Source organism: Propithecus coquereli, unplaced genomic scaffold, assembly GCF_000956105.1.
Source record: "Propithecus coquereli isolate 6110/MARCELLA unplaced genomic scaffold, Pcoq_1.0 Scaffold156, whole genome shotgun sequence".
NCBI classification, from domain to species: Eukaryota; Metazoa; Chordata; class Mammalia; order Primates; family Indriidae; genus Propithecus; species Propithecus coquereli.
The window spans coordinates 6,577,087-6,592,740 of record NW_012140080.1 but is presented as its reverse complement, the minus strand read 5'-3'; positions in this window follow the sequence as shown (position 1 = coordinate 6,592,740).

The window sequence follows — 15,654 nt, the reverse complement described above, 5'->3', positions numbered from 1 at the left end:
AATAAAAAGTTCTGCAGTTTTTGAAAGTTATAATAGATGGATTAAATATTTCAATATGTTTAAAAAATGAACCATATGCACCAGGAGAAAATACAAGTGAAAATTTATGTAAATTTGAGATAAGTAAAATCCTAAGCATGACCACAAAGATAAAAACATAAAGGCAAAGATTGTGATTATTTTTGTAAGAGGGTATAAATTTTGGAAAGCAAAAACAAAACAGAAACCAAAAACACCAAGAGAAAACACTGTAAGATTCAAAGACAAATGACAAACTGAAAAACACATTTGCAACATATACTAAAGATTAATAGTCTTAACACTTAAAAATATTTAAAATTAAACCTCTAAAAAAACCCTAGGCAATAGTCATAAACAAGTAATTCACAAAGAAATACAAATGTCCAGGACACAAACGAAAAGATGTTCAACTACAGTCATAATAAAAGAAATGCATGAAAATTGATTTTTGCTTATCAGAATAGCAGATAGAAAAAGAGTAACAAAACTCAATTTTGCCTAAAGTACAGGGGAACTTGAACTCACACGTCCTGTTGGTAAAAACGTAAACTGGAAGCAACTTAAAATTTCAATAATAAAAGACTATTAATGAAATTATAGTTCAGTTCAAAAGTGGTATGATGCTATACTCCAAATAATGAAGTAGATTCATATTTAATGATAAAGATACTTACAATGTTCTCTTGAGGGTGTAGGCTGAAAGACAGCATGTATGGTATGATAGCATTTATGTAAAATCATGTTTGTACAGATTCAGTGAAAGTACATTCACCAAATATTAACAATGGTTATTCACAGACAGTGGGATATGAGATAGTATTATTTTTCTGTGTGTTTGTAGTTACTTACATATTTACCTTTATAATTGTCCCAAAGCAAGTTTTTTTTTTTTTTTAAAGCTACACTGACCTGTGTCAGCTAACAATTTAAATACTTACCAGCAAATATCAACGCGGTTTGAGTTCTCTCTCTGCCAGACAAGGGAAAGAACAGTATAGTATTTATGAAAATTTTATAAAGCCAAGATCATGATCAAGTCCTACTAAAGAATGCCCAACTGAGGTCTTACCTGTCATTATATTACACCATCATTTACTATACGCAAAAATGTAAAGCTACATTGCTATGGTTTTGTTCATTTGTTCCCCCAAACCTCATGTTGAAATGTGATCTCAATGTTGGAGGTGGGGACCTAATGGGAGGTGTTTGGGCCATAAAGGTGGACACCTCCTAAACAGATTAATGCCCTGCCTCTGGGGTGAGTGAATTCTCACTCTATTAGTTCCTGGGAGAGTTGTTAGAGTGTGGCAGCTTCCCTCCTTTCTCTTGCTTCCTCTCTCACCACGTGATCTCTGCACACGTGGGCTCCCCTTCACCTTCTGCCAGGAGTGGAAGCAGCCTGAGGCCCTCGCCAGAAGCAGATGCTGGTGCCTCTTGTACAGTCTGCAGAACGCTGAGCCAGATAAACCTCTTTTCTTTATAAATTACCCAGCCTCAGGTATCCCTTTATAGCAACACAAAACCGACTAAGATATACGTTAATACTTACAAACTGGAATTACCTAATCATTAGGTCAAACGTCATGGAAAATGCTTTATATTTTTAAGCCAAGAACACTTTCCAATCTCAAAACATTACAAAGATATAGTTATTAAGACTGTGTCATACTGGTATAAGGACAGACATAGATCTATGGAATAAAAAGAACAGTCCAGATATAAATCTACACATTTATGGTGAACTGATTTTCAACAAGAGGCAAGATAGTTCATGGGGAACGAATAGTCTTTTTTCAACAAATGGTGATGGAAAAACTGGGTATCTACATGCAAAAGAATAAAGTTAGACCCCTACACTTCATACCATATACAAAAATTAACTCTAGCTGTATAAAAGACCTAAATATGAAGATATAAATTCTTTTTATTAATAAAAGTCTATAGAATAATTCTAAGAATAGGGCCAGGTGTGGTGGTGGCTCATGCCTGTAACCCCAGCACTTTGGGAGGCTGAGGCAGCAAGATTGCCAGCCTGGGCAATATAGTGAGATTCTGTCTCCACAGAAAATTTAAAAATTAGCCAAGGATGATGGACTGCACCTGTAATCCCACCTACTTGGGAGGCTGAGGTAGAAGGATTGCGTGAGCCCAGAGGTTTGAGGCTACACTGAGCTATGATCACGCCACTGCACTCCAGCCTGAGAGACAGAGGGAGACCCCATCTCAAAAAAAAAAGAATTCTATTCTAAGAATAAAATTCTTAGAAGGAAATATACGTATAATCTTCATGACCATGGATTATGCAATGGTTTCTTAGATGAGACCTAAAGCATAAGAAACCAAAGAAAAAATCAGCTAATTTGACTTCATTAAAATTAGAGCTTCTGTGCTACAAAGGTCACTATTAAAAAAGTGAAAAGACAGCCCACTGGATGATAGAAAATATTTGCAAATCACATATCTACTAAGGGTCTAGTATCTAGAACATATAAAGAAGACTTAAAACTCTGTAACAGAAAAACAAATAATTTTAAAATGGACAAAGTATTTGAATAGACATTTATACAAAGAGATATATAAATGGCCAATAAGCACATGAAAAGATGCTCAACATAATTAGTCATTATGGAAATGCCAATCAAAGGAGATACACACCTCACAGCCAATAAGCATGGTTAAAAAAGATGGACAAGATATGGAGAAATTGGAAGCCTCATACATTGCCATTGGGAATGTAAAATGGTGCAGCCAAAAAGTTTGGCAGTTTTCAGAAAGTTAAAGACAGAGTTACCATATGATCCAGCAATTCTACTCCTAGGTATATACCTGAGGGAATTAAAAACACATTCACAAAAAGACCTCATGGTAGCATTATTCATAAAAGCCAAAGAATGGCAACAATCCAAATGTCCATAAATAAAATGTGGTTTATCCATACAATGGATTAATTATTCAACCATAAAAAGAAATGAAGTACTAATATGTGTTATAACATGGATGAACCTTGAAAACATGCTAAATGAAAGAAATCAGACATAAAGGCTATGTGTTGTATTATTGTATTTAATAAAATGTCCAGGATAGATAGACCCATAGAGACGGAAAGTAGGTTCGTGGTTGCTGGGACAAAGAAGGAAGGGGGAAATGGGGAGTGACTGCTAACTGGGACAGGGTTTCTTTTTAAAGTGATGTAAATGTTCTGGAATTAGATAGTGGTGGTGGTTGTACAACCTTGTGAATATGCTAAAAAACTGAATTGTACACCTCAAAATGGTGAGTTTTATGGTATGTGAATTATGTCTCAGTTAAAAATTACCAAAAAAAAAAAAATGATGGCAAACTTGAGTCACAGTGTGTGACATTAGCATAAGTACAGACATAGATCAGTGGGACAGAATAGAGTCCAGAAGCAGGCCCACATATAAAAAGTTACTTGATTTTCAACAAAGATGCCAAGTTAATTCAATAGGGAAAAGATATTCATTTTAACAAATGATCTGGAACAAACTGGAGAGCAATATGGATAAACATGAACCTCAACCCTTAATCTCACAACGGACAATAATTAACTTGAATTGTAGAAAGCCTTTGTGACCTTGTATTTGGCAAGAATTTCTTAAGACCAAAAAGGGCAGGAAAATAGGAAAAAAATAAACTAAAAGATTTGACTTCATCACATTTTGAAACTTTTGCTTTTTCAAAGGCACTATTAAGAAAATGAAAAGGCAAGTCATAGACTCAGAGAGAGTATATGCAAATCACATATACAATAAAAGATTTGTATGAGAAACAAATAAAGAACTCTTAAAACTCAATGATACACAACCTAATTTAAAAATGAGCAGCCCAATGAGCCTTTGTGAATATCTGGGTAAGGAGCTTGGCAAATTTTCTCCCCCAAAAGCACTGATAAACTCAGCAGAACTGTCCAAATGATCATTTCAGAGCTTTGGAAATTGACCAAAGGCATGCAACAAATTGAGAAACGTACTTAAGAAAACCTACTGAACCTTGGTAAGAACAGTGGAGTCTGTGGATTTAGAGTCTGAGGCTGCTTCCATCTCCCCTTCTCCCAGCACCCCAAGTTCTGTGGCACTGTAGTTCTACCAGGGCAGGGCAGGTGGAGAAGGCCTGTGGTCTCCTTGCTGGAGGCCACCGAATTGATTTGGAGCAAAATGTGAGAAAAACTCACACAGCAAGGGTATTGCTGGAAACAATATGAATTTCAAACAAAAAGGGAGGCCAACACTGTAGCTAGGTGGAGATACTGGTTGGAGTAAGCAACAGATGGGCAGAATAGCCAGAAATTTAATAAAGAGATCTGGGGGAGAGAGAGCAGTGAGGAGGAGTGAAAAGGGTGCACGAAGCTACAGGCATATGACCCAGCAATTCCGTGTGTAGGTACTTACCCAAGACAAATGAAACATATTAAAAGCAAGTGCTCATTATTCAGAAAATAATTAATAAGATAATAAAAGCATTGTTTATAAAAGCCAAAAAAGTGGAGACCATCCAAACTTCCATCCACTGGTAAATAGATAAACAAATGTGATGTATCTATACAACAGAGTAACACTGAGCAAAAATAAGGAAAGAATTACTAATACATGCTTAACATGAGTGGTCTTCAGAAACATTATGTTAGGTGAAAGAAGCCAAATGCAAAAAGCTATATTTTGCGTGATTCCATTTATATGAAATATCCAGTAAAGGCAAATGTATGGAGACAAAAAGATTAGTGGTTGCCTGGGGGTGGAGGAGAGGGAAATGGGGGGTGATCGATAATGTGTGAGGTTTCTTTAGGTTGATGAAATTATCCCAAAATTAGATTGTGCTGAAGACTGCACAACTCTGTAAATATACTAAAAATGACTGAATTGTAAACTTTTCATGGGTAGGTTTTATGGTATGTAAATCACACCTCAATAAAGCTGTTAAAAATAATGGGATAAAGAATTGAACAGACCTTTTACCAAAGAAGATATAGGAATGGCAAACGAATACCTAAAAAGATGTTTAATGTCATTAGTGATTAAATACAAACTAAAACCACAAGGAGATACCGCTACATAACCGCTAGACGGCCAATATTGAAAACACTGGCAATACCAAGTGTTGGCAATAACGTGGTGAAACGGCAACCTCATACGTTGCTGGTGGGAATGTAAAATGGCACGGCCACTTTGAACAACGGTTGGGCGGTATCTCATAAACAAATACCATACAACTCAGCAATTTCACCCCTAGATGTTTATTGAAGAGAAATGAAATCACATGTTCACACAAAGATTTATATACAAATGTTCATAGCCACTTTATTCATAATAGCCCCAAACTGCAAATAGCCCAGGTGGCCACCGACAGGAAAATGATAAACTATAGCATATTCATATAATGAAATACTGCTACTGATTGAAGCAACAACACTGATGCTTCTCACAGGTACTATGTTTAGCAAAACAAGACTGAGGCAAATAAGTACATACTGAATGATTTCATCTAATTTACAGTGACACAAAGCGGATCGATGGCTGCCTAGGGCTGAAGGTAGATGGGAACTGACTGTAAAGGGACTTGAGGTAACTTTTGAGAGGTGATGAAAATGTTTTCTATTTTGGTTGTGGGGATAGTTACACACATATATATGTTTGTCCAAATTCATCAGATTGTGTACTCGTAATGGGTGTTTATTTGTTGCATGTAAATTATAACAATAAAGATGCTTTTAAAAAGCAGTGAAGAAAAAATTTTATTAGAAATATAATCCCGTTCTTACTGAGGAAACAGGCCTCTAAAAATGGAAACAAGTTCAATCTGTGTCTGGCTGGCTCTACCACAATGCTAGTGCTTGCAGCGGTGTTCATCTGCTTTCACCTTTGTGTTAGCAGCACTGACACATGTCAGGGTCTGGCACAAGGTATAAAACCATTACCAGATGCACAGTCAAATAAAGGGTTTTCCCATGACTTCAATAACCTTATACCATGTAAGATCTGACACAAATGCTTATTCAAGAACTAGGTTTCAAACATCATGTTACCTATATATTTGTTGTACTATATATAACTGACTACTAACCTTCTGCTAGGAATACTGAACCACAAGCTCCATAAGGGCAGGAAGTATCTTTTTTCCTCATCAATGTATATGCAGTGTCTCAAATAGTATCTCACATCTATCAACTGTTCAATAAATATGTGCTAAATGAATGGACCAACACTTGCATTCGCTCTGTATTTATAGTTCAAACAACTCCTGAACATTCTTTTTCAGGGTGAGAAGACTTCTGAAGATTACCAACATAACTGTAAAAATGAAAATCAGACTACAGTTACATATTTAGGCCTCAGTAGCTTTCTAGTGATTGATATGAGTATAACAGAATACTATTTCTGAATTATTAACGGCTACATTTTTCATTCCTGGTACTTAATTTCTTGTGTTCCTCGTTGCTTATGGCAACTTAGTGACTCACTGGTGGCTGGTGCTTCAGGACAGAGAGACCATGAGGATAAAACAAAGACATCATTGCTCGGTCATGAGTGTTCAAGTTGATTTTTTTTTTAATCCAAAGGAAAAGAAAAGAGTCTGAAAGTCAAAAGGCTTTTGATTTGTCAGAGCCAAGTTCTGGAGGCAGAAAGAGTTTTTAGGAATTCACAAACTTTACTGTGAAAATCAAGGACCAGAGCGTGGCTAAATTAGGCAGCTTATTCTATAAACCACGAAACTGGGAAGAACACATAAAGATGTCACAGCAGTTCACTCATCCAAAAAGAGTCAAGAGTTTGATCAAGCAGAAAAGAGAACCGAAGGGAATGCAGATAGAGTTTAGTTGCAGACGTCTGAGACATCCTTGGCACCCTTTCTTCCTTCATGGGTTGACACTCTAATTTGGGGTGTGGGAGGAGACCCTAGATAGGTTGTACACTGCCTATGCAACAGAATCACACAGAACAATAAACTCAGAATCTCTGGGTGAAGTCATGGCCTTAATATATTTAACGAGCTGCCTCTGTATTCTCTTCCTCCTTCCTAAATTGACCTAATGTTTAGCTAAGTGTTGAGAGCCATTGACTCATGAGGATCCCAAAGCAGAAGGATGTAACATCTACCTTCCCAGTGTGTAGCCAACTTTATAGACAAACTCCCTGCCAGCCTCTACCTGCTGACTCCATTCAGCATGGCACTGAGCACAGAATCCCTAGGCAAACTAGGGAGCATCTTTCTGAAGATGCCTTAGACTTGACTACTGGTGCCTCTCATGCTAGATTTTGAAGTCTCAGTTTTTTGAATAAGGGTCTGGTGGACAACTTTAGCAGTTTAAGCATGGATGTGGGTAGGAAGTCAACTACAGCCGGAAGGCCTAAAACTCATGAAAATGCCTCCACAGAACTCAACACAGGGGACAAATCTGACTACAGCTACTCATCAGCACTGCTCACAATTCTGATTAATCATTTAGCTAAAACCTCACAAACACACCAACTCCTAACTATAAAACTGAGCAGTTATTCAAAGCCTGTGTGTCCTCACCAAACAACTATAATCACAATAAAAGCCAGTGCTAAATGTAAATGCATTAGAAGAGGACTCATTAGATTCTCAACCTTTTATTTCTGGCTCTTTTCATTAAAAAAAAATTTTAAACTTGCCTCAATTTAGTAACAATATAGGAAGAGTTCTGCTCATGCATAGTATTAATAGTTAAATCAACTTTGAAAGAGCTCCAAGAGTCTTCAGGAAATGGAATTACAAGGCCTTCAGAAATATTCAGGTAAGGATAGAGAGGAGTGGAAAAATCTCCCAGAGTCATCTGGACCTGACCTGCACAGTAGCTACTGGTCACGTATGACTCCGGAGAACTGAAAATGTGGCTAGTTCTGAATAGAGACATGTGGTAAATATAAAAAACACAGAAGATTTCAAAGACTGAAAAAAAGAATGTAACATATAACTTAAAAATTTTTTATATTGATTAATATGCTAAGATATTAGTTTGGATATTTAAATACCTTTGGCCTTTGTAATGTTTGAATTCCAACAATGGATGAACTGTGTACCATTTGGCTTTCTTGATGGATGATATGTGAATATCTGGATAATGAACAGCCTTAGCATTTACAGATTTAACGACATTTCAATTCAAGTATTAACACACTACCTTGAATGCTTCCCGATATAGTTCTTTGATATTTTTCTGAAATATAAATTTATATTCCTAACACTGTACAGTCTATGTTCAGTTACCTAACTAGTTGGCTGGCCACGAAATGATCAAGGCAATTAGAAAGCATTAAAATCTCAAATTGACTTAGTTGGAAAGATACTCTTTTGGTTACATAATCTTTAAATCTCATAAAATAATAAACACTGAATTGAAAAGTTCATGGAAAATGTTACCACAGGAATAAGGCACTAAATGGCAGGATTTAAAAGCCCTGTTTTATAATTATAGCATCATTAAGGTACTGCAGAAAAACTATTATTTTTACACACTGTATGTTGGAAATCAACTCTCAAACCACGTCGTTGATATTTGTAAGTACAGGGGTTTTGACATCTTAGGATACATCCCTTTCAGATGTTATGTTTCTACTATTTGCGCAAGCCTTGCTTTGTAGGAATTCTTGGTCTAGGAAGTCTTAAGTTATCTAAAGAACCCTTGAACCAATCTGGAGAAATCTGTGAAAACTTGAATGGGTGTTCCCATGGATATGTTATATTAATTTAGAGAATTCATGTGGAGAACTGTCTCCTTGACCCACATGGATATCCCAAGGTTTCTGCTGCTCCTCCACAAATGAAATATAAGTTTACCCTCCCCATTTCCTATTCTTTGCTAAACAAAAAAGATCATGATGGGGCCAGCAGCAAACTATAGCCTTCTAAGAAGTAATAAATCTCTTCTGGTCCTCCTCACCTAGCCCAACCCAACCTATCTTAGCAGCATCCATCAGGACAGCAGGCTCCATCTTTCCCATATGTCTGCTTCAACAAGACTCTGATTCCAACAGCAACTTTACTTTTGCTGTGAAGATCTGAAAACACTTGTATGATGAAATGAGCTTGGGACAAATGAACCAAAGAGAAAACCTCAAGAATGTTTCTAATGCATCTTAGCATTTCACTAAATAAACCTAAGAAAGCATAGCCCCACATTCCAATAGGCAACTGGAGCTAAAGGAGGAGGGGAACACCAGGAGGGGTCCAACTCAAGCAGGCTACACGTTGTTAAACTAGCTCAGTGCACTCCACTTAGCATGCACATACTGACTCTCCTAACAGTGCTCACAATGTTTTGGGTCCAGGTACCTCCTGAATTAATAGGTACTGCTATGGTTTGAATATCTATCCCCCCTAAGACTTGTGTTGAAACTTAATCCCCAATGTAACAGTATTAAGAAGCGGGGCCTTTAAGAGGTGACTGGGCCATGCGAGCTATGGCTTCATGAGTGGATTAGTGGGTTATCACAGGATCAAGTTAGATATCACAAAAGGGGGTCTGTTACAAAAGCCAGTTTGTCCATCTCTTGTGAGCCCCCTCACCACGTGATGCCTTGCATGACCTCAGAACTCTGCAGAGAGTCCCCACCAGCAAGAAGGCCCCCACCAGATGCAGCCCCTAGACCCTGGACTTCTCAGCCTCTAGAACTGTAATAAATAAATTTTCTTTATAAATTACCCACTCTCAAGTATTCAGTTATAGCAACAGAAAATGAACTAAGACAGACAAATACACACACACACACACACACACCCCGACTCCCTGAATTCTCACAACTTGCTAACTATTCCTGTGTGGCTTCTCTCTCAAGGCTCTGCTTCCCATTTAAGATCCAATTCCTTCCATTTTAGAACTGGTGTTCTTTATGTCTGGTTCTCCAGCAGATACTTCTATCAATAATCAGCTTTCCCCAGGCAGAGATTCAACCCTTTAATATGTGGAAAAAGTACAACTAGAAGTTGTCCTTGTCTTCTCTCTCATCCCTTATATCTCAGTGACTATGAAAGATGAGTCAGTTCTACTCTCTGAATCTTTAAGTTCTTCCATCCTTGCTTTCCCTATGGCCATTGCTTAAGTTCTGCCCCTCATCACCTGGCCTGAATCAGTGCAAATTTTCTAACAGGTCTCTCTGCCTCCAATCTCATCCCTCTCCAATCTTAAGTATAAATGTGATTGTCTTTTTCCTGCTTAAAATCCTTCAATTACAGTTTGACACATGCATCTCTGCAAGATTTGTGATCTGTTTACCTCTCTAGACACAGCGACTCTCTAAGAGTGCCATGCTTTTGTCACATCTTTATAAGCTTTCTGCTTGGGAACACCCTTCCCAAACTTCCCACTTCACATGTTTCTTCATTCATATTCCCTAGAGCTACGATCGTTTGTTCTGAAAGACTTAATTTAACCATTCTCTAGCCTAGTCTGAGTTTACTAAGTCTCCTTTGTGCCTCCACAACACCTTATGCATGTGTCTCACAGCCTTTATTATTCTCTAATATATGCTTGTTTACTTATTTGCTTTACCCACTAAAAATTAAGTTCCTAGAAGTCAGCTATCTTTCATTTCTATATTGTTGGTCCCTAACAATCTACTGAATCAAGTGGTGCTTAATGTACAGTTGCTAAAATAGTAAAGTCACTAGATTTTAGTGAGAATGGAAATCAGAACCCATAGTCTTCTCTACTATACCTAGGTTGCTTTAAAAACATTAGTTAAGGTCTTAGATATTATTATTACATCTCATGACTAGAAATAACAAAGATTATTCATAAATGGGCACAAATATCTTTATCATTTATACTGGCCACTAACATTAAGCACTTACTAGTGCCTGGTGTTTGCATACATGTACTTTACTGTTTAATCCTCACACCAACCCTGCTGTAGAAAGTAGTATTACCTCTTTTTCACAAAGGTTGAGGCCTTTATCTTGCCCAATGTCCAGAGATGGTAAGACTGTCTCCAGAACCCAAGTTCCTAACCACTACCCTACAAAACTCAATACTTTTTACATTATGAAAACTATGCTTCAAAAAATTTATTACTCTTCTTTTAGAAACATAATGGAATGTTACTAAATACAACCTAAATTTAAAAAGTTATTGATTACACGCTAGCAGATCATCCCTCTCCAAAACTTAACAGCTCCCCAGTCATATTTCAGTTATAAGATTTACACACAGGTTTTATATTAGAAATGTCAGAGAACATCTTTGCTCATGGTTAAGGTAATGAAGAAAGACCTCCTTGCCCATTCCTACCAAAGACAGTCATTTCTTAAGTTATTGCAGAATTTTAACTAATAATTCTGGATTCAATTTTATGAGAATGGATATATAAAAATAAAGAAGCCATCACATTAATTAATTCATGTAATTTTTCTGCATTCAGCTATTTCTCAGTTTTATTTTAATATATTGTCAATTTCTAAACATAAGGGAGGATATGACAAATTTCCTTGAAAACATTCTACTTTTTTTTCCCCATTTCTAAATAATGGGATAATATAGCAATATCATTTGGAAGATTTATTTATTAAAATATCAATAACGAATTGTTCCATTTTAGTTTAGAATATACGAATACAAGTTATTTCTACTAGGTTTTCTCTATTTCTTGTGATTGATGCTTCTGATACCTTTTATTTAACAGGAAAATACTTTCTAATAGAAGAAATTAAGAGGTATTACAGAAAGAGTTATAGAGACCATGAATAAAGCAACAGAGCTAAATATCTATTGTTACCATGATTTTCAATGAAACCCACATAAGTGTTATCACAAAGAAATAAAACGTAATGAACTGGTGTAATAAAGATCAAGATCATCATCAAATTCCAAAATCTCTTTTTATCTCTCTATAGGGTCTGCTAACTGTATTATATGCACACAGGTACTCAAAATGCTGTTGACTAATAATGAAACTTTTTCGAGATTCTGGCACCAGGTTTACTGATAACAGGATACAGGCAGAAGTGTCAAGTTTATCAAACATAAATCATCAGTACCTATCAATTTCAACCTACCAAATCAGCAGGAAGGCATAAGAATTTAGTAATAGGAGAACAGTCGTTTTTGGTGCCAAGACTAGGGGTCCTGACAGGTGCCTCGCTGTCCAGGGCAGAACTAAGAAACACGATGTTGGTTAACAGATACAGCAGTTTCACTTAAAATTTTTTCATTTATTTCTGGGATGTTAGTTTATACCATACTGTTCTTTAGTTTATACCATACTGTTCTTTGCCTCTCTATAAACAAGCAACCAAAAATCTATCTTATTATTAGCCATTGATCTAAAATTAATGATAGCTTAAATATCTGAAAATAAATCAACTCTCCTAAATACAGTAATGTTGCATTTTCCACTAAAACTAAATATTGTTATAACATATCTGGTTTTCTTCAATGCCTTTTACTTTCCACAGAGAATCAGCTGACTTAGGAGACCATGTATTTCTCATTTAACACAGGAATTCTGTGATAGAAAAAGACTATTCAGTTTCTTACCTAAGCGTAGCAGTCACAGAATATGGTACTCAAAGTATTGTTTGGATAAATTACTACCAAAAAACTTTTACCAGCTGTTCCTGAATATGAGTCACTACTAGGGGTATACCAAGTAGCAATTTCCTCTAAAGAAAACCAAGCAGCAATTTAGTTACAGAATGAAAAGATCTGGGTAGAAAAAGAATTAGACAGTAAAACAGATAATTTAACTACTGTTATTCACAACATAGCCAAGAAAAAAAATCAGAAGTTATAAACTTCAGAAAAAAAGGGGATGGGCCAGAGACAAAATATTGGCATGCTAGAATTTTTTTTTTTTAAACTAAGAAAATATCTGTATAAGAACAAGGGACACTGAATAAGGGTACTTCCCATTTAACTACTCATTGTCAATATATACTGAGTTCACCTCAGGATAAATCAAAATTGCAAGAAAATGGCCCAGATGAACTAGAAGACTTCTAGCATCTAACAAACTTACTCATATTTAATAAGCATCATTTACCTCTAGTTTTACATAGTTCCCAACAATCTGATTTATATGGAAACTTTCTCTGTGAAAGAATAAGATGATGTGGATATTGTTATCAATGCATAGTGCAGAGGTCAACGAGATGATAAATTCAATTATTCTTCAATTTAAAAAAAAACCCAGAGTTTCATGCTGTTTTCAAATGTAGCTTATTATTGGGAAAATTCCCCTCTTCTACTCTCCAAGTTAGTACATAAAGTAAGGTACTATTTACATTGAATTTACAGTCTTTTTCATTTAAAGGAATGCCCCTATAACCTTGCTATAAGAAATTAATTTAAATGATGGCTCTTAAACTTCACTGTAGCCAAACTTAGAAATACAGCTGAGTCAAACAAGTTTTGAAAAGGAATCTGTCTTTTTTATTAACTCATTCAAACTAAAATCTTTGAAATACATACTACAGATATACTGAAGGTATCTCCTCAGTCATTTTGGGGCTACGTTCTATAATAGTAAAGTGTCTTGTGGGTGAAAATTGAAATCATTGTACAACATCTATTTAATAAAAAAAAATAAGACTTGCACTAAGAAACCGATACCTATATAATATGTAACATGACCTTTTTAATGTTGTTTTGCTATCACAAAAAATCAGTTATAGAAACCATTATTTATATTTCAATCACAACATTGCTCTTAAAATACAACCTATAATCTCATTTGTAACCAGATCTGAAAAACATATATTAAGACTATGCTTAGTCTATTTCTCTGGCAGAAAGTAAAACAGAATAATTTTACTTTCTCTTAAAACATTCTGGCAAGAAAAAAAATAGCCAGATCAAAGTAAGATGAGGGATCAAAATTGGCAATAAATCCATCATGGACAAAGAGTGGCACTAAAGTGAAATTTCAGAACACACTGCTCTCTATATACGTACTGTGGCCTTATGTGAAGACGAACATTTACAAAGATTCTAGAAAGCTATAACCAACTTGATAACCTAGGCTTTTCATCTTCATCATGTCCCCATAATATTTCGTTATCAGTAGTTTCAGCTAAATGTTTAAATATCTAATGTGATTTTACGTCCTACTTACTCTATTCAGTGTTTGCATATAGATTCACAAATATTATAAGTGACATTATATAAAATATTACTTATAATATTTTCCAGAATAATAACCTTGACTTTGACTAGAAACTGGAGCATTTTGGCTTTAAAACACTTTTTTTTTCCAATTTCTAAACTGTTCTTTTTAGGAAGTCATTGATGGAGGCTGAATTTAAAGTAAAAATGCCAACTTTGTAAATTTTAACGAAAAAGGGATTTCTATAAACAGATTTAAGTAAATACTGTTCTAGACAAATAGAATAATCGAGTAGCACTTGACACTGCCAAACACTGAACTTTCTTTAAAATCACGGGAGCGTCTATTGTAGCAGCTGCAGCACAGAACCTTACACAAACAGGGGCTAACCTATCAGGACTGTGAGAGCATGGTACGAGGATAAAGAAGAAAAGGTGAACATAAGCCAACATAGTTTAAAAAGTAAACTTAACAAGCAAACTATACTGAAAATCAACTTCCAGAGGAATACAGTTAATTACCACAGCTGTAATAATAAATCTCTTCCTTTAAGAATGGAAGACAAAATAATTCTTATTACAATATACCAATAATAGAAAACAATTATTCACATTCTAAGAGGTTTTACTTGAGGGGGTTGGGCAGGAGGGAATAAAAGCTCACAAAATTGAAAATGTGAAATAAAATAAATTCAAATTAAGATTTCACATTAATAGAAAATTTTTTTCTGATATTTCCCTTAAAGGAAGAATATTTTCCATAACTGGTTAAAAAGCACCTATGAAACTGTGCTGTCAGCTGTCACAATGGAGGTTTTGGATTCTTTTAGCAATTGCAGCATAACAAAAGGCATTTCACAGCATAACTTTAGAGAAAATGTTATCTGATCTAGAATCACACAGAAAGCAATTAAAAACTCTTTTAATTATTTATAATACACAAATTTTTCTGGGTAGCAGCAGTTGCTCCTGTACTTGCCCTTTTAAAAAATATGAAACAGAAGCAATAGAGTAGGGAAAAAAATTTAGAGAAGAGTAACAGTAGCAGCATTAAATAAAAAAGCAAAATTTTAAATACATTAAAGAAAGCTTCAAAAAAGGAAACAGTATTGTGCAACTTTCAATTATACCAAATAAAGTGCACTACCGAAATATTCACTGATAACATTTTCCCTATGTTGAAAAGACAAAATCTACTTATCAGTATTTTTTGATATTTAAAAAAAAAGACATTCACTCTTGTAGCCCTGACAGCTCTCTTCCAGTATTTTTAACCATTCAGATGTATTTTGTGGGAATATTTATTCACATAATTTTGCTTAATACATTTCTTTCTACACAAAACTGAATTTAAAACTCTCTATATAACATTTTCAATTACAGTAATAACACATTAATAAATTATAAATTAACAAAATCTTCATATTTGCTTTGAAAAAATCATTTTTCACAAATGCTAACCCAGATTTTCTGGAAAATTAAAGATGCAAATTGCTATAAATTGGCATACCAATTAAATTCTGATTTTTAAAAGTATATAAAATCTCCCTCAAATT